Source organism: Danio rerio, chromosome 11 (assembly GCF_052040795.2).
Source record: "Danio rerio strain M-AB ecotype USA chromosome 11, GRCz13ab, whole genome shotgun sequence".
Classification (NCBI taxonomy): domain Eukaryota; kingdom Metazoa; phylum Chordata; class Actinopteri; order Cypriniformes; family Danionidae; genus Danio; species Danio rerio.
In genome coordinates this window covers 26,523,363-26,547,500 of record NC_141031.1, presented here as the reverse complement: position 1 = coordinate 26,547,500, position 24,138 = coordinate 26,523,363, and the positions used below count along the sequence as shown (strand labels likewise).

The window sequence follows — 24,138 nt, the reverse complement described above, 5'->3', positions numbered from 1 at the left end:
AAAATTTCACAGGAGGGTTAATAATGTTTTCTTCAGCTGTAAATATATGCAGCAAACTGACCAGTGCGACCACCAAAGCCATCCCATAGGCAAATATTTTCCCTAAAAGATTGCCATATATTTTCCAGCCAGCTCCCCAGTGTTCCCCAGTGTCTCCAGTGCAGGCATTAATGTGAGACCCAGAGAACAGACTAGTTGTGCAAGCACTGCTCCAGGGTCTGCAGACGCTGTATGTACACAGCATTACCTCACCTCCGCTCTGCTCCTCTCTCGCATGTCTCGCGTGTCTACAACAGCTTGACTTACAGGCACGAACGAAAAAGGGAGAGGGAGAGAAACATCGCACCTGAGAGAGTGAGAGAGGGAGAAGGGCAGGGTTACGCAATGGGCCTGGGATTGCTCAACCTTCACTGCCTACAGGAACGATGTCGACACTTCAGGCTGGAAAACAAAGGCCGCCGGAGAGGTGACTATGGTGACTATCGCTACACAAGACTGTCATCCAATAGACACTGAGAGTCTGATGGGAGCAACAAATAATGGTGTGGGTTTGAAGGAACTGCTCTGTCGCCACGTTGTTATTTTGAATGTGCATGTATGATTTGCTATCTGTCGAAGACAAAACACACTAGTCATTTTTATATAGAGAGAAAGAGGATTAACTGAGACTTGGATTTCAAGGCTACTGTGGTTAGAGTTTGATAAAAGTAGGATTATTAACAGAAATAAAATAATATAATTAAATGAAAAACTAAAATCTAAAAATACTACAACAAAAACTGTAAAAAAATGTACGCCTTAAACTGTTGACCTAACTTATTAAAATTAAATAAGTCACTAAGATACATACTAAAGTCGATCCTACTTGAATAAGATAAATTAAACAAACAATTCATTCTTTTTCTTTTCGGCTTAGTACCTTTATTCATCTGGGGTCGCCACAGCGGAATGAACCGCCAACTTATCCAGCATATGTTTTACACAGTGGATGCCCTTCCAGCTGCAATCCAGTACTGAGAAACACACTATTAAAACTTTAACTAATAAAAACACACAAAAAAAATAAAAGATAAAACCTAAAAATTCTAAAGAAAGAATTTGAAACAGCAGCAGCAAAATGAAATAAGTACTGATATTACAAAAAATTGAAATAGAAAATCTAAAATACATTAAACTGTCAAAAATAAAGGTGCAAAAGCTGTCACTTGGATGTTACCTTTTCAAAAAATACCCTTTTTTTCCATTTAGGTTCTACTATGTACTTTTAGGGTACAATTTGGCCCATTAAATATATGCATATTAGTAACACTGAAAATTGTAAATTGCTAAATATATACACAACCAGTCAAAAGTTTGGGGTCAGTAGGATTTTTAAATGTTTTAAGATAAGCTTCTCCCGCTCACCAAAGCTGTACTTATTTAATCAAACAAATTGTAAAAATAGTAAAATTGTGAAATGTTATTGCACTGTAAAATAACTGTTCAAAAGTAGTTTATAATTTAATTTACTAATTTATTCCAGTGATTTTAATGATTAATTTTCAGCTTCATTACTCCAGTCTTCAGTCACATGATCCTTCTGAAATCACTCTAATATTCTTTATTATTATTAATATTATTATTATTATTATTATTATTATTATTATTATTATTAATGGTAATAGTAATAAAAGCAGTAATGAATTAATAAATAAATATTTAACCATGTATTTTTTTTACATTTAATTAATTCTGCCTTGATGAACAGAATAATTTTCTTTAAAAAAATAAAAATAAAAAACATGGAAGAAGAAAAAAAAAGACACCAAAAAAAGACACACTGGTTTTAGAGCCAGAGATATACACATATACAAATATATCTATGATCGGGAGTTTTCCTGGATGTTAGTATGCAAAGTGATCGCACAGGCATTCCTGACAAAAAGCTTGTGGTTGTGTGTACAGAAATGTACTATTCACCCTCCCTGTTAAACTTAATCTAATCCGTGTCCTGAAACACACCTCCTCTCCTGCTTTCACTTCTCATAATGACGGAGGGAGCGATTCGTTTGTGGATGAATCTCCGTTATGAACGACTTGTTCACTAGCCGACAGTAATACAAGTTTCTGACACCGCAGCATCTCGTTGTCATATTTCTTTTGCATTGTTTGCTGATTTTATTCAACAAAACTAGCATAAGCCGAGTATTTAGTGCGAATTGGAGCTACTTTGCCTTATGATGAATGCAGTAAGTGACTGTTATCATCAATAACATTACCTGTTTAGCACAAATTTCAGAACATACAAAAACGTAAAAAACTTAATATTACCTATGAAATGTTTTGCCTTTGTGCTTTGTTTGCTCGTTACTACACTCGAAGACAGCGCTAAAGTCCCGCATCTTCACGTAATAAAACTGTCTTGTCTAGTGCGGTTGAATAACATTTGTCCTGGGAGCACTGTACCAATGTGGCGGCGCTATAGACGCATGCTCAGGGTCCCTATGCGATATCTAGTGTATATATCTATGTCACAAATTGAGGAGCGAGGAAAGGAGGCAGGGTGGAGCGACAACGTGGGGAATCCTTCACAAACTGAGGAGCGATCACAAACCAAATGCGGCTTGAGCGTCAAAGTAGCCAGAAGTGATTAATTTTTTAACGAGAACTGGCGGCGAGAAACAACGGCGCATCTTCATTGGCTATGACGCGGTTCGCAACAAGCAATCAGAATGAAGTAGTCCACCGCTTGAGAGGAGTTCAGAGAACACAGACCTGTGAACTTTGGTTCCGACCACAGTTGTTCCCAAGTGTTATTACAGTTCATGGATTTTCAATTATTGAAAATTGCGACAACGTGGGGCCCCCTAATCACGCGGGGCCCCTCCGTGGTGCGTGCCCTGCGGGCCCGTCCGCTACGCCACTGTTCCTAATTAACTGGCGCTAAATTTCATCAGTAAAAAGGAATTTGCTGTGCTAGGAAAAGCTGCGTGAATCTTTTCCTTATTTAATTAATTATTTGCGCCTTAGAAGACAAATGCCTACATGTAACTTCACATCTCACATTTTGCATCTCGATTTTTCAAAATTTATGCGCATTTTGTTGTTTCCATCAACCGTTTTTTTATGCGCATATCCAAAATGCGCATAAAAATTGGTGGATGGAAATGTAGCTAGAACTGCCATTCCAGAGCTGAGCAATTAAATAAATGAACCAAAGCAAACCTGCATGCATTAATTGTTCATCTTAAAACCAACAATGTGCTCTAGGAAAATAATCAGTGTATTTTGGGGTCATTCAGACTTTAAATAGTGTGTGATTTGGAGACTTTAAAAAGCTTCAGTTCTCATTTGTTTAGAGCAACGTGAGAGTGAGTAAATAATGACAGAATCCCTTTTAAAAGGTAATCACGCATAACACCTATAAACTAATTAGCTGCTTTGTCACTGTGATAAAAGGCGTTTAGTCAGCTGCAGGTCAGTCTTAGGTAAATGTTCTCTGGGTCAAAAGTTGACTGAAGCACTTGCAGTTGGGTTTGTTATGGACACGTTAGGCCTTCCCATCCACGTCTGCTTATGTGTGCTGACAGCTCATTGTGAAACCGCTCGGCTTGAAATGAGGAAATTACTAGGAAGACAATATCCTGGAAACAGGATTCCACACACATTTACAACATCAAAACGCTGTGGTATTTCCATGAAGATTTCACAAAATGATTTATAACTTTTTTAAAGGCTAGACTGCAGGTGACTATAGGGTAAAGAGATAACTAATATTTAACACCAAACTTCTCCAATTGACTGATTACATAAAAATGTTGCTTAAATATGTAAATGAGGCATTGTTTAATGAAGTCTTTTTTTCTCTTTTCTCACTACATAATTTAGAAAGTACTGTGAATAGTCAGGAAAAAATTGTGGTGTATATATATTTTAAATATTCAAATTATATACACTAAAATAAATAAATAAATATATTAATACTAATTAATATATATATATATATATATATATATATATATATATATATATATATATATTTAATCACTAATAAATAAAATAAATACTTAGTTTATAATGTATAAAGTTGACTTATTTTACATTTATTTAAAATTTATACTCATTTTATAAAGTTATCTTAACATAAAAACAATAAATTATGACAGCAGATGGAAACTTTATAAACTTTAAAAAACTTTAATATATAACTTTAAATATAACTTTATATTTTAATATATAACATAAAACTTATATAACTTATAAAAAAAGCTAACCATGTTTCAACTAATACAATACATTTTGAAGTTGAATCAAATTAAGTTAAGTCATTTTAAGTTACATAACATTTAACTGACAGATTAAGGCCAACCACTAATATTACAGTATATGAAAATATTCTTATTTAAAAACCTTTGGAATATAAATAAAAGTTTTGAGTACGTAAATGCAGAAATGGAGATTTATGGAGAGAAAAGAACAGCTTTTATGTATTTTAAAAACTAAAATCTAGAGACTAAGAATTTGATTCCCTAAAGTGCTTTAAAAAGTTTTTTTTTTAATTTTTTATTTTTGTCAGATAACATAAAGGACATAATTTAAATTGAAACACAGGGCTCTATTTTAACGATCTAGGCACAAAGTCTAAAGCGCAGGGTGCAAAAGCTTTAATGGCCTGTCCGAATCCACTTTTGCTATTTTAAGGATGAAAAAATATGTGAATGGTCTAACAGGGTTGTGCTCATTCTCTTAATGAGTTATGGGTTTGCTTTGAGCATAACGTGCATTAAACCAATCAGAGTCTCATCTCCCATTCCCTTTAAGAGTCAGTTGCATCACGCCATGGTGCATTTGCTATTTACATGGCGGACTTCACTAGCGAGAAAACAGTTAAACAGACCATCTGCAGCGTGAGGATAAAGAATGAGCTACTTCCATTGTGCCACTTTACTTTCTCTTTACTTCTTTACTTTCGTGGATGAGGAAACGCACTCCACTGAAGACATCCATTTGCCTATATATTTAATTTTGTTTGTAAAGTGCAAAGATTTGTTTGTTTCTGTTTCTAAATTCAGTTCTAATTTGCTGCAAAATAATAAATGAACAATAATAATGAAGGGTGCTCAAAAAAAAGAGTTATATCCAAAGGCACGTCTAATTCTTATGCTCCATATGGTGATGCACACGTCTCCAGAACTCGACAGGTGGACAAATCTAAACTTGTTTTTATTAAAACAAATATAAATATGCAATTAATAAATAATACTACTAATAATAATTACATTATATAAATGCAAATTGTCATGAATAAACTGAAAAAAGCACCATGAGGTGAAAAAGGTATGGAGGTAATGGTTTTTATATATGTAAAAAAATTATAATTTTGTAACATCTTAATCGTTAGTTTTTTCATATGTAAAGACAGGGCAAATGCAGGTAGATTTCGGTTGTGGTGGGTTAGACAGCCACTCCCACTAGCCACTTTGGCTGGCTGAAACTCATTTTTAAATTGCCAGTGCTGGCTCGTCATCACTACAGATTAAACTGTAGTTTATAACCATTTGTCTATATGCATACAATTGTTATCTTAGAATCGAGAAGCAGCATGACTAACAAAAACAGCTTTTCGCGTGCGCAAGGAAAGCAGGTGAATAACAAATGAGAGGATCACGCGCATGGAGGCCTTTAGTGTCACGGGCACAGATGATTTGATGCGAGCAAGTCTTTAAAAGCTTCTGTGCCGTTTCCTCACACGAAGCAACCGTGCCTGGAAACGTTCATGCACCCACTGTCATTCAAGGGCTCCAGAGTCTTTGTAAGCAGCAGCAGTTGTCGCTTTCTCTTTAACCATTCTTTAAACATAACATTAACCGTGTGTGCGGCATCATCCTTTCATTGTCCCGCACATAATGTTTTTTACCCGCTTTCTTTTGCTTGCTGTTATTTTTGTTAATATAGTTTAATAATCATCCTTTACAATAATATTGCTTTAATATGTTGTTGTATGCACAGTTAACTGGTGATCTGGGATCTTGAGCCAGAACAGACCACTGTGCATAGTTTTAGATGCATGAGAATATATATATTTTAAATGTCAGCTGTTTTGTTGAATAAAAACTGTATGTGTACAGCAGTATTTTGCTTGTTTTGACACATTAGTTAAAATCTGTGGCAAGGAAATAATTAGTTTGGTGTGGCCAGAGAAAAAAAATAATTAAATCCTTATTGTGTTGAGCCCTGAAAAGTCAAGTGAAAGAAAACTAAATACAATGTGACACTTTTTTCTGAAAGCATAATCCATTTGCTCATGCTCATTGAGTACGCTCATAAACCAAAAACAGTTAAATGAACGAGGAGGCAAGTCTAATCTAAATAAAGTAATTTTAGCATACCGTGGCCCATGCCAAAGTCAAATTTATGCATATAAAATATATTTTACCAACAACAAAATTGTGGCTACTGAAAATGGTAAGTGGCTACGATGGAAAACTACAAGCCACTGTGGCTAGTGATCAAAAAAGTTAATGTCAAGGCCTGTGTAAAGATATTTGTGTATCGCTGTTCATCCGGTGTGTTTTAAGCAATCTGTAAGCATTTGGACCTGCATAGGTGCATAACTAACGTGCCCTGTTCTGGACTTTAGACCAGTTTTTAGTTGGTCAATGGCGTGGCCTATTTTAGTTCCACAAAATAGCAAAGCGCCAACAGTGTGTCTTAACACACCTCTATTTTAGACAGCACACACGAGTTCACAAAGAGAGACAAATAGATTTGCTATTTAAACAATGTGGCGCAAAAAACATGAAAATTATTGTTGCGCTGGTCTGAACATAGCAATACATCACACCAAACACGTCTTGCACCTTATTGCGGCGGGTGTATGATAGGGCCCATAGAACCAGGATGTGACATAAAATTTGGGGCTAAGCCCCTTATCCCTTTCGACCCTAGCAACGCCCCTGCCTCTCCACAGCACAGAACACTTGCATGCAACATCTAATTCTTTTCCATATTTGCATTGAATTGTTTTGTGCACTGCTTACTTTGTCCACAAGCTGTTGAGAAGAAATTGAGGAGACAGAAAAAGAGAAAACAAACAACCGAAGACAGTAAAACTGATACAAATTGTGATGTTTACTGCATGTGTTATAGGATTAAACTGTACCAGTCATTTTTAACAACTTCAGACACATTTAACAGTCCTAACTTACATGGAGTAATAGCACAAGGACAATAATGATCCTTCAAGTGTGCATGTGTTTGTGAATGCTATTAAATGAAGTATACTTTCTGTACTCAACTGTGCCTAACAACAAGCAATACTTTGTGCATTAGTTAGAGTTAGGTTATAACATTTCACGCAGATAGGAAGAGAAATGTGTGAGCGCAAACAGAGAGAAAGAGTAAAGGAGAATGAGTGCAGTACAGGACTCATTGGCTCCTTGCTTCCTGTTTCCCACTGCTGCCTGTGGAAATGCAGCCCTGGAGGAAATCCTTGTACTCTAGGATGGGCCTGTCTGAACTGGAAAGCCTGATAATTGTATCCTGAGTCCTGACTGCTGTCCCGGCCCTGTCTCCTGGGTTCCCTTTGACAAGATCTGCTCACTTCCCAAACATTCCCCTGCATGTGACATGCGCTCCATATGGTCGGTAGCTAATAGATCAGATATCTGCACTAATGAAATGCAAAGCTCACTAGGGGAATCTCCAAATGATACCAGCAACAAAAGACGCTTCAGATTAAACCGGCGGATTATGTCAGCATTACAGCTGGACTGATTTTGCAACGCTACTTAAACAGAACAAATGCCAAGAAACAGAACACGAATAACCAGAAAAAAATCCCTCTCAAATGCCCATCAGTGTCAGATGTTTAAATAAACACATAGCGGAAGCCGTGGTTTCCCTATATTCACGCTACCAAAAAAAAAGAAAAAAGCGAGAGAAAAAAAAAAACGGAAAAGCTGCAAAACACGTTCCTTGTTTGCACACTTCTCCTCTAATTTCCCAGCATCGCTGGTTATCATGCTTATTGATGGTAAATACTGTTTTTTGTTGTTTTGGCTTGCCAAGTTTCCAAATGAATAGAAAGCTCTGAATTGTTTTTCGTAACACACATATATACATATTTTTTTCTATCTTTTGATGTTTATATATATATATCTATATATCTTTATATATAGATATATATATATATATATATATATATATATATATATATATATATATATATATATATATATTTTTTTTTTTTTTTTTTTTTTACATGTGATTCTTAAGTGTGACGTCACGCAAAGAGACTTCCGGGTAAAAGCGCTCTATCAAACTTTATGGGATATCCGATGTCCAAAGTCCAAACACTGATGTGTACACCATGCTTTTATATAAAATTGACCTTATTGTGTGATATGACTGAAAAGTGGTCATAAACTTATATTTTCTCCATTCAAATGAGTAGCGATTTAGACCTGCAAACAGTATTTCATACATCATGACTTAACAAGCAGATTATACATACAATTACCATATACAAAATACACATACTTTTCCAGTTAATTCAATACAATTCAAGGGATTTTATTATTTTATTTATATAGCGATTTTCACAATAATTAACGTTCCAAAGAAGTTTTATGAAAGGTCAGTGGCATAGCACAGCTGTATGGGATCCAAAATTTACGCTCATATAATCATTAATCACCTGTTTCTAAAAGGTCTGTCTCTAAAAGTGAGGGGGACATATCCCACCGCTCCTCCCAGCTGCTACACCCCTGCGAAAGTTGCACATTAGAAAAAAGTTAAAGGGTTAGTTCACTCAAAAAATTCAATTTGAAATACTAACACTGAGCTGTGAATGACACAACTGTTGAATGAACTTATTTTTGTTTTATGTGCAGATTCTCAAAGTTTGCCAATATTCCCATTGAACCACTAAAGGCATTTAGTCTGTTTTAAGGATTTTTTGGTATTTTATATGTATTTAAGTGAGTCAGGAACCTTGCGGTCTATGGAGGAGGGGGAAGCTCTCTGATTTCATCTAAAATATCTGGTTACGTTTTACAATAAGGTTTCATTAGTTAATGTCAGTTAATGTATTAACTAAAATAAACTAATAATGAACAATACTCATTATTACTGCAGCTTTTCGAATCTAGAAATGGTGAAATCTGGATTTGCTGCTCATCTCCTATTAAAAAAGATGTAGTTCCAGTTGGTGTTGATTACCCTGTGTCTACAGATTTAGCAAGTGTGTGATCACTGTGTGATCAGTCTTTTGTTACTAAGTTTACAGTACGTTAATATCACTACATAATTATGGAATGAAAGATCCGCTGTGAATGCTGCTCTCTGAATGTAAACATGTAAACACCTTAATCAAACTATTACTGTTGTGTAGAATTTTTGCTGCATTTTGTACACGGCTTTCTGACGCTACCTACCGAGTGCATCCAAGTTATCAAGAAATGCAGAGTTTTTTTTTCTCTCAATCGCTGTGCGGTTTCAAACATTTTATTAAAACTGCATTCTTCCAGCAGTTCCTCGCATATAATATCTCGTTTGTCACGGGGGCATGCAAGAAACGTTCCTGAATGAAAGTGAAAGTCCCAACTGCAGTTAAAATGAACAATTTGGCAAATAATTTGAATACTGATGTCCATGTGAACAGTCATTGTCTTTCTCCCCTGCGTCTATGTGTTGTTTTGCCTCTGTGAAAATCAGCGTGTGCTCGAACCAAAAACTCCCATTTTTATGCAAACCCTTCCCTCTTTCGCCACTTAAGGGCCTACTCACACTCTGCCATCCGTACCGTGCCTAGGCCCGTTTCCCGGATCGTTTGAGAAGTGTGAGTGCGCTGAATCGGGCTCAAGCACGGTTCACTTGGCCGGCCCTGGCCCGGTTGGAAGAGGTGGGCCCGAGCGCGGTTCACTTGGGCTTTGGCGCGGTACGCTTGCGTGTGAGTGCAAAACGCGCCAAAGCCCGAAACTGAAAGCGAGACGTGACTTTTAAGGGACTGTTTCATATGGATTCATTAATCTTTCTTACTGTTCAGTGAACGCAAACTGCCGTAGTTTATTAAAGACGCAAACCCCTCACTGCAAAACAGCTGTGCGCCTTCAGCAAACCTTCACATTCCTGCAGCACGAGAACATTATGATTGTTTATGAGCGGCAAAAGTGGCGGATCTGTTCGGCGAAATATCTGACTGAGTGTCACCGCATCCCTAAGGACTGTTTGGTGAAATATTTGACTGCATGTCACTGCATATCAAACGACTGAAACGATATAACTAGAGGAATCTCCACTGTGCTGCTGAGTGAGAGAGCCCGATATGGTGTGAGTGAGACGGAAGGGGAGACAAGTGTGCTTTGGCCTGGTTTGAGGCAACTGTACCTAGTGTGAGTACGGCCTTAAAGAGCTCCCACCTAACCAGTGCTGGACTCACCTACTTTCCTGATTTTTTTCAAACTAAAGGTGTGAAAACACCCTGCTGAGATTGGGTGGGTGGTGGGGTTTCAAGGCCCTTTAAAATCTGGCAAGGGGCAACAGATGAAAATTAGCCCTTGTGGCTAAATCTGGCTTGTGTACATTTTTTAAAATGATTATTTCACCTTTATTTGATAGGACAGTGAAGTTGAGACAGGAATACATGGGGAGCAGCGAGAGGGGGAAGGATCAGCAAAGGATCTCGAGCTAGGGATTAAACTCGGGTTGCCATGAGCACCTCAGCACTATATGTCCACACACTTTACCACTAGGCTATAGGCGCCGACTCTTATTAGCAGTTTTACTGTTATTATTAATGAGCATTGTCCCTGTTAAATAAAATAAAATTTCAAGCCCAGTACAACTGTTTTCAAAAAGGTGATATTTATTCATATGGTAATATATTTTATTTTTATTTTAAAATTTGAATACTTAATATTTTAAAATTGAATAAATTGAATTATTTGTATTTGAATATATCAAATGTATTTTATTCATATTTATGTACAGTACGTATTCATTGTATTTAATCTCAAATGATTACCAATATATGGAGAGCAAAATGTTGTATGCTGATTCTAAAGGAAAAAAAATATGCCAACCTAGACTGCTGTCTAAGCAGTACAATTTCCCAAATTTTCTAGTGTCACCACAAAAGAATTCCTTCTTTCATGACAGTAACCGCTGAGCCACACCTTCCCTATGTGTTTCTCTCTGTCTCTCCACTAATGCTGGTCACCGGGCCGTGAACAGCAGATCACATGAGCTCAACCTTTGTGGTCTCGCAGACTGGAACTCCAACCAATGTTCAGTCAGAAAGACCTAAAACTCAACCAACAGCTGCCTAAAGCAACACTATGAGGCAAACCTGTTAATGTTTAAATCCTCCAAAATAATTAACTTCAAACATTTCAAATGAGCACAAGCCTGCACTTCAGCTGCACGAGGAAGCAAAAGAACAGACGGGGAAAAAACATGAGAGAATAAAGTGTCGAGGGACGTTGGCAATTAATGAGGATGGGATTGCTTTGCGAAAACCTCCGTGCTCCTCATCTCAGTGGGGTTAAACAGGGCTGCAACTGTGACAACGAGAACTATTTCTCTCTCCAGACGAGAGTAATGAGCATAAAACTTTTAGACTTTCCTTCTATTTTCACCTTGTTTTCCTGCCTCGCTCTCTAAACTTTAATGTCATCTAATGCTTGACTCATTTCATTTGCCCTCTGGTTTCATCACATTTATTATGAAAGGCATGTGATTCAGAGAGAAACGGAGCTGACTCAAAAAAGCTGCTTACGTGTCTGGGAGTGGGATGGAATTTGCAATGTGTCTCGCTCAATATAGCTTTATAGCAGTGGCCCATGAAGGCAGACCAAGAATATGATAAAAACAGAACCAGCATCACAAGAATTATTGCATTCTTTTAGGCTTTAAAGTTTGTTACTTCCGCTGTCAAACAAATCATACTGATTCCACTTGAAGCTGGGAATATTATGAGATCCCAATGAGAACATACTGGTCGTACTTTCTTGTCGTCTGCAAGCGAATCTGTACTAAACAAATGTTGTGTCTTTTGAAATGCCTTGCTAAAGAAAGTAAGAAACTGTGGCTGACTCATGCAAGAGAATAAATAACCCACGCCTGTGCTCTGCAAAGGAGCAGTTTCTTAACAGTCATGTGCTCACTCTGCTATATGATGGAAAAGAGAACACATTGTTTGATTGTTCTAATGCTGAGTTCACTTTCAGCTAGAAATGTGGAGATGCCTCTGGCTGAGAGTGTTTGTGATTTCAAGGAAAACCCTGCTGCATATACTGCAGCAATTATCTTGATCTCACTCAGTATGCTTTTGTAACAGCTCATGTTTATCACAGGGCTTTTGTAACATCTGGGTTGAAGAGAGTGCTTTACTGTGCTTTACATAACTATAAAAACTTTATATATAAACTTTTATTTTTTCATTGGCCAATAAAGATTAATGCATTTTGCTCTAGGTATTTACTTTTATTAAATGAGGCAGGCCAGCTAAAGGCAGACTGTGATGTCTTTTTCATGTAGGCACTGTTAATTTAATAATAAATATAATTTCTGTAAATCACACAGTATGTAACTGTAACATGAACTGTATTTTACTGTAGAACAGGTTTGCCGTATTTTATTGTATTTTGTGAACATTACTGTATATGTTACATTAAAGATATAAACATATAATTTTGTAATTATATATACAGCAATATGGTACTGTAAATGTACAATTAATACACTATTTTAGCGGCAATTAACTTATGTGAGTAAGTTACTGTAGATTCTACATAAAATTGTTACTCACTGGCTACTTTACTAATACGACCACTGAATTGCTTGTCCCATACATGAGCTCATTTATCCTATTTTGACTACTTTGCCATCATAAATAGTGAAAATATACCATCGAAAACCCATCAAATTATAATTAATTTGAATATAATTGTCTGTGATGTAGCATTTCCAGGCTTTTTCACATATACACTGTTACTGATTTCTGTAAATCACACAGTATTTAACTGTAATATGAACTGTATTTTACTGTCTTTAGACGGTTTTGCTGTATGTTACTGTACTTTAAAGTTGCATTGTGAACATTACTGTACATTTACAGTAAAGATATACATACCATTTTGTAATCACACATACATAAAGATGGTATTGTAAATGTACAATAAATACAGTATTTTAGCTGCAATTTATTTATGCAGGTAAGTTACAGTAGAGTCTGCAGAAAATTGGTACCAGTGTACGCACTGGCTACTTTACTAGTACAGTGATTAAACTGCTTGTTAATGTAAATATCTAGTCAGCTACTCACAACTTTGGAATAAAAATTAAGATATTTTAGATGGTTCGAACCATATATATCATATGAATATATATTATATGAATATATTTTATGAATTATATGATTTTTTTTTTCTAGAGGCTACAAAAATTGTGAAGCTCTACATTATTATTATTATTATTATTATTATTATTATTATTATTATTATTATTATTATTATTATTCAAATGACCAAATTCTCACTGAAGAAAGTTCAATATGTGCTAGCCAGTTTGTTATTTATAATTTGCCTAATAAAGAACAATAGGCTTGTTTTTCATTTAAAATTCAAATATTTTTCTATTAATATTTTTCTAATGACATACAATGTATTAAGTTTGTGTTTTAAAAATAGGTATTTATTCATATTTCTTTATTCTGACTCTAAATATTTTGGTATATCAAAAAGTGTGGTTATGATAGCAAATTCAGCTAAAAATAGTGCTTAAAATTTATTTAAATCTCTTAATTAAACATAAAATGAGGCATACAACTTAATAAATGTCCACTTTTTGAGAAATATGAACCACCCCTTCCACCAGACTGGCTACAGGGCCAACAGGCATCTGGGGTATGATCGCACAGTGCTCATAAATGTGTGAATTATAGTGACACTGAGGAGTTAAAAGCTGTTGAATATATTTGTATATATTATATTTGTATTTGCTTTAATTCATTTAAATACCATTTTAATTCATTATATATTTAAAAACTACACGAAGGGCAACAACCAGAAACCTACAGAAGTAGGTCACACCACAGAAAATGTATGACACTGCTAAAATGACTCAGCATCGATGGTTATGACTTTCCACTGTTTCTTCTGATATACAAAAGTTCAAATCCTCATGTTTGTCTTAAGAGTTTCAGTTATTTCACTCATGTATGACTATAACGTTAATGTGGAACAGACTCAATGCTGTATTGAGAAAGTTTGAGAAAACTGCTAAGGCAAGCGATCTTTCGTCTGCTGGAAGATTAAGTAATAGTCCAGTTTAAATTTCCTCTAAATACAGACTTTCTACGCAGTGGAATGGGAAGTTAATCAATTAGGTAATTTTGTGTCACATTTCCTATACGTGATAGTACATAGCGAGAAGTTATCCAATATTAGCTTAGCTTTTGCATCCAATAAAACATCTAGAATAGATGATACTTCAGTCTGATTAAAAATAGCTGATTTGTAGGCTGTCCAATATGTAGGTGACTTTTTTTCTACATCATTAAATAACTACTGTTTATTCCTAAAGTTTAAAATGTAAGTCAGTTACTTTGAGAGTAAAAAAACAAAACAAAATAAAAAAACAAATATATACAGTTTAAGTCAGAATTATTAGCTCCCTTTTTATTTTTTTTTTATTTTTTTAATATTTCCCAAATGATGTTTAACAAAGCAAGGAAATTTTCACAGTATGTCTGATAATATTTTTTCTTCTGGAGAAAGTCTTATTTGTTTTATTTCAGCTAGAATAAAAGCAGTTTTTAATTTTTTAAAAACCAATTTTGGGACAAAATTATTAGCCCCTTTAAGCTATTTTTTTTTCCGATAGTCTACAGAACAAACCATCGTTATAGAATAAATTGCCTAATTACCCTAACCTGCATAGTTAACCTTTTTTAACCTAGTTAAGCCTTTAAATGTCACTTTAAGCTGTATAGAAGTGTCTTGAAAAATATAAAGGAAAATATTATTTACTGTCATCATGACAAAGATAAAATAAATCAGTTATTAGAAATAGGTTTTTAAAACTATTATGTTTAGAAATGTGCTGAAACCACCTTCCCTCCATTAAACAGAAATTGGGGAAAAAAATAAACAGGGGCGCTAATAATTCAGGGGGGCTAATAATTCTGACTTCAACTGTATATATATATATATATATATATATATATATATATATATATATATATATATATATATATATATATATATATATATATATATATATATATATATATATATATATATTTTTTTTTTTTTTTTTTTTTTTTTTGATGAAAATATATTTGGATGGACTATACATCTAAATTCAGGTTAATGTTTATTAAATCAGAAATGGTCTTGCTCATATGTTTATTACATAAAAGATGAGAAGTGTTGAAGAAAAAAAAAGCATATACACTTCATTAGGTACACCTTATTAGTACTCGGTTGGACCCACTTTTGCCAACAGAACTGCCTTAATCTTTCGTGGCACATTTTCAACAAGGTACTACAAATATTCCTCAGAGATTTTGGTCCATATTGACATGATAGCATCATGATAGACAGAATCTCCCATTCACCACATCCCAAAGGTGATCTATTGAATTGAGTTCTGATGACTGTGGAGGCCACTTGAGTACAGTGAACTCATTGTCATGTTCAAAAAATCCGTCTGAGATGATTCGCGCTTTATAACATGGTGCGTTATCTTGCTGGAACTATCCATCAGAAGATAGGTACACTGTCAACATAAAGGGATGGACATGGTCAGCAACAATACTCAGGTAGACTGTGGCATTGACACAATGCTCAATTGGTACTAATGGGCCCAAAGTGTGCCAAGAAAATATCCCCCACACCATTAGACCACCCCCACCAGCCTGAACTATTGATACAAGGTAGGATGAATCCATGCTTTCATGTTGTTGATGATAAATTCTGACCCTTTAATCCAAATGTAGCAGCATAAATCGAGACTTATCAGACCAGACAATATTTCTCCAATCCTCTATTGTCCTCTGACCTCTGACATCAACAAGGCATTTGCACCCACAGACCATTGGATATTTTCTCTTTTTCTGACTATTCTCTGTAAACCCTAGAAATTGTTGTGCATGAAAATCCCAGTAGATCAGCAGTTTCTGAAATACTCAGATCAGCCCGTCTGGCAAAAAAACCATGCCACATTCAAAGTCACTTAAATGCACTTTCTTCCCGATTCTGATGCTTGGTTTGAACTGCAGCAGATCGCCTTGACCATGTCTACATGCATAAATGCATTTAGAGTTGCTGCCATGTGATTGGCTGATTAGAAATATGCATTAACGAGCAGTTGGACAGGTGTACCTAATAAAGTGGCCGGTCAGTGTGGTTTTATTCAGTAGGCACCCAGTTCCTTCTAGTTTCTTGGTTTAGTGCTGTAGTACAGCTGCTTGAAACCACAATTTGCCTCAGTGACTCAGCAAATTATAACACAACCTCAGACTGTTTTGCAGGTTCAGCAGTTCACACAAAACACCTTCTTAATCATATACTTACAGGCCTTTGTTTGTAATTCACTCTAAATGCAACTTTATCAATCTTTCACATTGTTTAGTTGTATTAGAGTGTCTAGCTATATAAAACGAGTCATATTATGATCAAACTCCTGTTATATATGATCAAGACGAAGTATATGTGCAATTGACCCTGACATTAGTGTCATTTAAGTTAGATGACATCAGCAAATTGCAACTAACTGTAAAGGCCATTCTCGGACTACTAGGAAACAGCAAAGGAGATAACAGACGGGCTGATCTGAAATAAACTGTGGTTGTTTCTGCAACACACACACACACAGAGAGACCACATAAACACTACTCTCTACCCATGCACTTGACACTAGGTGTATTTTTATGAAGATTTTGATGATAAGTGACCTTTATAATTAACACTGGTGACACATATAGAGAAAACAGTTGTCGCTTATATTCTACTTGAACTAAACATCAAATGAACAACACCAAAAAAAAAATTGTCAAGCAAGTTTTGAATATAATATATATTACTCAACACTACCATTTCTTTAAATCAAAAGATGAGTGTGTTGTGCTAGGGAAGAAAGCTTACGTTTAAGAACTATGTACACTTATCACCATAGTGATGATATTTTTAATCATGCTGCATATTCGGGCAAGTACATTTATTATGCAATACACTATAAACCAGAGGGTCTGACAGCAACACTTCTTACAGGCAGTGGACACCTATGTTTAGATCTGACACTTAAGAGGTTGATCTATCACTGCGTCAGCTAGCTTGAGTTACCAAGCTGAAGGACCACGGTCATTCAAACTGCATGTACAACCTCAAAATACATGATATGAAAATAAATGTTGTTGTTTGTTTGTTCATATATGCACAGCATACTCAAATATGCAAATATCTCAGGCCGCCAACACCACATCTTTGTTTTGATGACTATACTTATGTTTAGTCTCTTATACTTTATGTAAGATACAAACATAAAATACAGCTATCTTTATGGGGATTTTTCATGTCATGATTTTTATACACTACAGACTTTATATTATATAACCCTAACCTAATTCAAAATACTTTATTCTGTTTAATTTATGAGCCGTTTTCCTCATGGGGAATAAAAAATGAAACCACAGGGTCAAAATCTACTGGTTTTGCTATACTTTTGGTCTGTACAACAAGAGGAATACAAGGTAGACACATATACTAATATATGTGGTTTACGAGGACACTCCACTGGTGTAATGTAAATTATACTGCAAATATGATCAAATGAACAAATAAATAATACAATACTGCTCATCATATGGCCTTGCACTATACCCTTAACCTCAACAGGAAACCTGTGGCAAAACTTGAATGTCAAAGTCCTGTTAAGTATGATATTTAAGCATTTGGAATTATGAGGACACAATGCATGTCCTTGTAAACCACCCTAATAGAGAACAACTAGGTCATACCGTGTCGTTATACATTATTGTGTCTTCATAAACAAGTATACTGTTTTTCTCTCCTGGCAAAAGTCAATATTCAGTGCACCCTTTCTTTGGGACATTGTTAAACTTTTTTGAGAAGACTATTCTGAGGTATGCAGATCCTGTTCTCTATAAATGCAGATTTATTTATTAATATTTTGTTTGTTTGATTGTCTCTTTGTTTGTTTCTATGTCCAGGTCATATTCAGATTTGGATTTGAGGTTTGTTCATGGCTGTCAGTGTTCTGTCTGCTGCTTTTCTCTCCAAATATGACATCAGAGTTTATTTTATATGTTCACTATGCACTAAAGTGTGTACATAAAACATTTTAAACTATAATTTAATTATCTAAACTGCATGTGCACATAAACATTGGTTTATATTTATAATCAAATAGAAATGTTTATGATTTTATATGCCAATTTCTTTATTTTTAATAACCATACAAACTGCATGTAACCATTATATTTATATACCTTTTATTTGTGGCTGTCAGTGTTTTGTTTGCCGTTTTTCACTCCAAATAGGACATCAGAGTTCATTTTATATGGTCACTATGCACTACAGTATGTACATAAAGTGTTTCAAACCATAATTTGATCATTTAAACTGCATGTGCAAACACATACTGGTTTTTATTTATAATCAAACAGATAAAAAATTATCATCATTATTGTATGCTTATTTCTCTATCGTTAGCAATCCTCCAAACTGCATGTAAATATCATATTTATACACATTTAACTGCTTATCCAATTCAATTTATTTTATTTAATTTTTTTTTCTAATATATATCAAGTTGCTTTTAAATGAAACTTACAAATCCTTTATAATGAGACAGTAACATTTATTGGGATCCTTTTAGATAAAACATTTTTGTAAGGCTTTTAAACTAATATTTTAATCTATTAAACACTGACATTAACTTATTTACCATGCATATATGCAAATAAAATAATCTTCTCTTGCTTATGGGTCACAACTGATCTAGGTCTGCCACTGTTGCCCATATAAAACTAACGATGTCCTTGATTACAAGCTTGGACTCTGTTTCTTAATGCTCAACAGAGAAAGAGAGAGAGAGAGAGAGAGAGAGAGAGAGAAGTGGGCTGGATGGAGGAGAGACACAAAGCCCAGTCCAGACGGAAGTATTCAATTTATTCAGGTCTCAGAACAGCTGTTGCCAAAATAGCTTAGTGATTAAGAGACCGAAGGCTTAAAAGGACAAAATCTTCCAGAGCAGCCAGACCTGCTGGTTACAGTCAACAGACGGCTGGACGGAACAAGCAATATAAACATCTGAGAGGTCATTAGTAATAAACCTGTGAGCATTGTTCATTTCAGTCAGTCATGATGTTTGACCATTTCTGACACTCACCCAGTTTTGTTACAATTTACAACATTTTATAAGTAAATACACAGTTATACTCTTGAATTTATTAATTTACTACTAATTGTAGTAATATCTTGAAAGAATTTAAGTCAATTTAGATTTGGTTGCATGGTCAAAACATCATAAAAAAAATAAAAGCTTGTTTGACAAGGCTTGTCAACTAATTAAACACAAAATTACACATATATAAAAATAATATTGACTTATATAATAGAGGCTGTGAAATCACTTAACTGCCTTACATATGTAGCATCTATGTTCCAAATCAGCTCATTATGCTAATTAAAGTCCATATAAACACACTTACATATTTACACGAGATCCTATTAGGAATTGAGAAACCAGAATACAAAAATAAAACTGTATTATTTAGCACATAGTCAATATATCATAGCAAGATAATGTGACAAAGCTGTTTATTTTAGAAAGCAAGAAGTAGGGGTTAGAAAAGAATCTCTTTTATCCTTTTGTTGGTCCATTAATGACCCATTAAGGGGTCAATACAGTCAATACACACACAATACGCAGTTAAGCTTTGAAATGGGATAGGGCTGTTGGGCCCAACTACAGAGAGAACACTTAACTGCTAGGAATGAAAAGACTTGCCACTTTTAGACTTGTGATCTAAAAAGATAGGGTGGAGGTCTGTTTACAGAGCACCGAAGAAGATCCTGAATACACATAGCAAACACCGTTAAACAGTTTAAAAGAATCAAATGACTCCCCCACTAAAGCTGATATTATGGATGCAGAGAGTTTCGTTTTTTTCTCCCCACAAAGCCATTTAAAACCACTCTAAGGACCCAAAGCAGGAGCACAAAGCCATTGGATGTGCCATTAAAAGCTCTGAGTAACTTGTTTATTTGAGAGACCGCTCACAGCTGAGGAATTCAGACTTTCACAATCTTTCAAAAACAGCAGATGATCCACAGAGAGCCTTTAAAAAGGAAATAACCTGCTGACTGCTTTCTATCTATCACTTGTTCAGGCACACGTGATGGTTTCATTAAAAGAGCTTACTCAAGAGTGACACAATCTTCCAGACTTGGTGTTACTATTAGCTACAAAAGTAGGCTAATAATCAGAAATGAACCAATCGCCAGTTGCTTAATCCTCTTTCTAAGCACTTTCTGTTCTGTGATGTTTAATTGTTATGCTGATGGGGGAGTATTTTGGTTTTGGTGAGAAATGAGAATCGCCCACCAATCTCTCACAAGACCACTCCCTGAGTTTGTATCTATTGCGAGTGATTATTGAGGTGTAAGTTTATTCATTTTTACTTTTCAGAATATGTAACTTAAATGAAAGTCACAATATCATCATATTTTTATTATTACTATTACTAAGGTTTAGGGAAGGTGGTACATTATTTTCAAACGTATTAGTGCATTAAACTATTGGCATCTCTCACCAAACATTTATTGGTAAACTGTACATCAGTAGGTATATTAACCAATATCAACCAATACTACATGCACACTACTGAAATAGACTATTCACTCACCAGATACTACTAAGATTTGTAATGCAACCAATGTTAAAATGTAGCCAGATTTATGTTAGTCTATCTTAAATAAAACTGAGCATGGATCCACCCATGTGACTCGGCAGTAAGCCCCCTCGAAATTTGTACACTTTTAATGACTTTAACGGTATCTTTGACAGAAGGGGTCTATGGGTGGTTATACATGCCTTGTCTGATCTTTCAATCCAATTTAACAACAAAGAGAGGAGCAGCAGCTTTCGTTTCTGCTCTTGTCACCACAGAACTACACTAAACACTGTGCAATCTAAAGAATTCTGGGTTGTTTAACTCAATGTTGGGTCAAACGTGAATAAACCCAACCACTGGGTAAAAATGTGTAATATAAACTGCAATATAATCTGAAAAAAAATCACTTATGTTTGTCCATATTTGACACAATGACCAAGAATTATTGTTATTTTTTGAGTGTGTTAGGATCACATCTGACATTCCTGCATGTGCTAGTGCACAACAACGTGTCCAGTGATGTTTAAGAATTAGGTCAATGGGCAGAGAGATGGTTTTTGTGGTGTTCAACCATCTGCACTCCTCCAAATGAGCATTTATCCTGTCAAACATCCACCATTTACTTCTGTATTTAGTGTCTGTGCATTTGTGACTGGATTGATAAAATCACATTTAACCCCCAGGTCTTAACAGTGCCTGAGTTGAGCTTTTAACTGGTATCACTGACATCTAAATAGTTAAAAAAAGAAGCAAAGTGAAGTTCAAATGGTCTCTTTTAAGTGTTTTGTTATGCTAATAGCATTGCTGCTAACAAGATTAGTCAGTTAGTTGCGGAAGTGGTGGAGCCAGTCTCCAGAGAGACATCTGTGAGCTTATAGTGTAACCCACTCAATCACACAGCTAATCCACTTAGACATTGATATACAGGTCTGTCCCTTTTCCTAAACTAGGCTAATTCAGTGACATGTCTGTGGTCGACTCTATTTGTGTCTGCACGTGTTAAAGACAAATTAAAAGGGCCAGAATGAATAGAGATGTAAAGAAAACAAATGTACCCTTTTCAACCAAAGGATGTCATCAGCTGGAGGAAACTCAAGGGAGGATATTCATGACTTCCTGATCACTTTGGACCAGCGCTTCCATGTCGGTAAACCACCATTAGTGTCCATCAAGATGAGACAGAGCCTTTGTGAGGACGTCGCTTGTTCCCATGGTGACAATATGTCTCAATCCAGCATGTGTGACATCTGTGTAGACACAGACAGGAAGGAGATTTCTTGGAAATAGAGTCATATTCAGCCTAACAATTCCCTCTCTGTAAATATGGAGAGGAACTGGACTACACTTTTCACTTTCAGATGGTAATATATATAAATATGTTGTGACTCATCCATGGTTACAAAATCAGAGGAATAAATTAAACGAAAACCCCTTAAATATCCGTCTGCCTAATTTGGTGTATTTTAAACAATTGCATATGGTGTCTTTTGGGCAGCAGAGGTGCAAGATTGAATACTAAAACGCACCGTGCAGCAGAAATGTTTCCATTTTAAGGAGTGGTTGGTCTCCCACTCAGGCCTCTGATGGTGGAACAGCCCAGGAAACCTCTTTCCACCCACACACGAAACCTCTGACTCAACTTGAAACCATGAGCGTTGTGGAGGCATCCTGCCGACTGCCTGGTGCACCCTGCCTCGGGTTACAGCGTTTGTCACTGCAACCTGCTTACTGTAGGTCATCTGTGAAAGAGTAAACATCCAGTGTAGCAAATAAATAGAACGTCAGCAATAATACAGCCTAAAATGGAAAATAGGTTAGAAATAAAACAACTTGCATTTGCAAAAACTTGTAATTAGGTTGAGATTTCGTATAAACTGTTATTAGTTCACTAAACATGATTGCAGCAAGGGAATTTGAATTGCTTTGAGGAGGTTTAAATGAGTTGCAAGTAAAATTTAAGTTAACATTATGATTGGTTGGGGAGAATTTAACAAACTATGTTTGAGTTATCATTGAAATGTCTGACTTGGTTCACTCAAATTGGTGTGTTCTTTCAGAATAAACAATAGCTTTGTCTGCATCAAAGCTAGGACCCGCAGAAGGTCACATTTTCACCCGCATATGTCATCAAGAATGTTTAATAGAAATGTACTGCCATTCCTGAGGTGTACATTACAATCATTTCATTTTTACTTTTCAGTGAAACAGCTGATAAAGTGTGCAGCTTTGAAATGAGGCACAGCATATTTTCTTTCCTACAGGGTGCATATTTTTCTGTTTTGTTCCAGATTTATCTACCTGTATGTCGCCATCGGGTCTGATGACATCTAGTACAGATCTTCGCAATAGTATGCACTACTGATGAAGTTCGCAGGAGATGGATTGCAACACAAAGCATGGCGTCTATAAGAAATATTTAGCAGCTGCTATAAACAGAATTTATATATTTTAAAAAGCATGTCAGTCAATCTGTTTTGCACATTTTGAATGTTTACACTGATTAAGAGTTTAAAAGTGTATATTAAATAAATCATAATAAATAATCTGATTAATAGGCTATATTTGCATTTCAACGAGGTCTCAATTTGACATCAATATAACATCTATTAGCCCATCTTTCCAATGAGGTATATGTTTCTCTTTATCAGACATCTACCTGCATGTCAGCCTGACAAACACTTGATGTGTAACACCACCATTGGTATTGAGTCATACACAGGGGTGGGGCATTAATCTTCACAACGGCTAAAAAAGGACAAACATAACGTTTAAACAGCAACATAACACGGGTTACCCTTTCACGAACACATTACCACATTATTTCCTTCGTTATGTTCCCTAGCTCGCTGTTCAATTTCAATCTATCAACAGCACACGTGTGCACAAAATACTCGGTGCTTTTCCACAGAGTCGAGCTTTTATGGCCAGTTCGGCGTGTTTACTGTTTAAAACTGCCTAAAACATCTCCATTAAACGCCACGCTTTGTGTTCGCAATCCTCCCCTAGCAAACTTCAACAGTAGTGCATACTATTGCGAAGCTCTGTACTCGATGTCGTCAGACCAGAGGGGGCGGAGTCAGGATGTCGCAATCTTACTAAGAACAGCATCATCGAGTCAGGCTGGTGTAACACACTGAGCATATTAGACGTGCCCAGCCGAATTGAGACTTTACAGTCGGACGTTCAGGCTGAGGGGCCACGTCTGATTTGTGATCTCATCACTAAAGGGACCTTTA

At 35.6% G+C, this 24,138-nt stretch overlaps 2 protein-coding genes across 25 annotated transcripts in view; both read right to left on the bottom strand.

Annotated features, from left to right (window-relative positions):
- The window catches only part of si:dkey-76p14.2, a 247,425-nt gene extending 223,498 nt beyond the window's left edge, over window positions 1-23,927 (bottom strand). For all 6 annotated transcript variants that reach the window (XM_087272602.1, XM_087272603.1, XM_087272605.1 and 3 more), the window contains exons 1-3: window positions 23,201-23,927; window positions 22,429-22,641; window positions 21,958-22,149 (exon numbers count right to left, since the gene is read on the bottom strand). The gene's annotated coding sequence lies outside the window, so the exon portion shown is untranslated. The remainder of the gene's footprint in view (window positions 1-21,957; window positions 22,150-22,428; window positions 22,642-23,200) is intronic.
- pnp4a (purine nucleoside phosphorylase 4a) overlaps window positions 1-23,927 on the bottom strand; it is a 232,772-nt gene extending 208,845 nt beyond the window's left edge. For 17 of the 19 annotated variants that reach the window (XM_087272150.1, XM_087272140.1, XM_087272142.1 and 14 more), the window contains exons 1-3: window positions 23,201-23,927; window positions 22,429-22,641; window positions 21,958-22,149 (exon numbers count right to left, since the gene is read on the bottom strand). The gene's annotated coding sequence lies outside the window, so the exon portion shown is untranslated. The remainder of the gene's footprint in view (window positions 1-21,957; window positions 22,150-22,428; window positions 22,642-23,200) is intronic. The other 2 variants (XM_087272159.1, XM_087272157.1) reach the window with 2 other exon arrangements.
- Window positions 23,928-24,138: the final 211 nt, after the last annotated feature.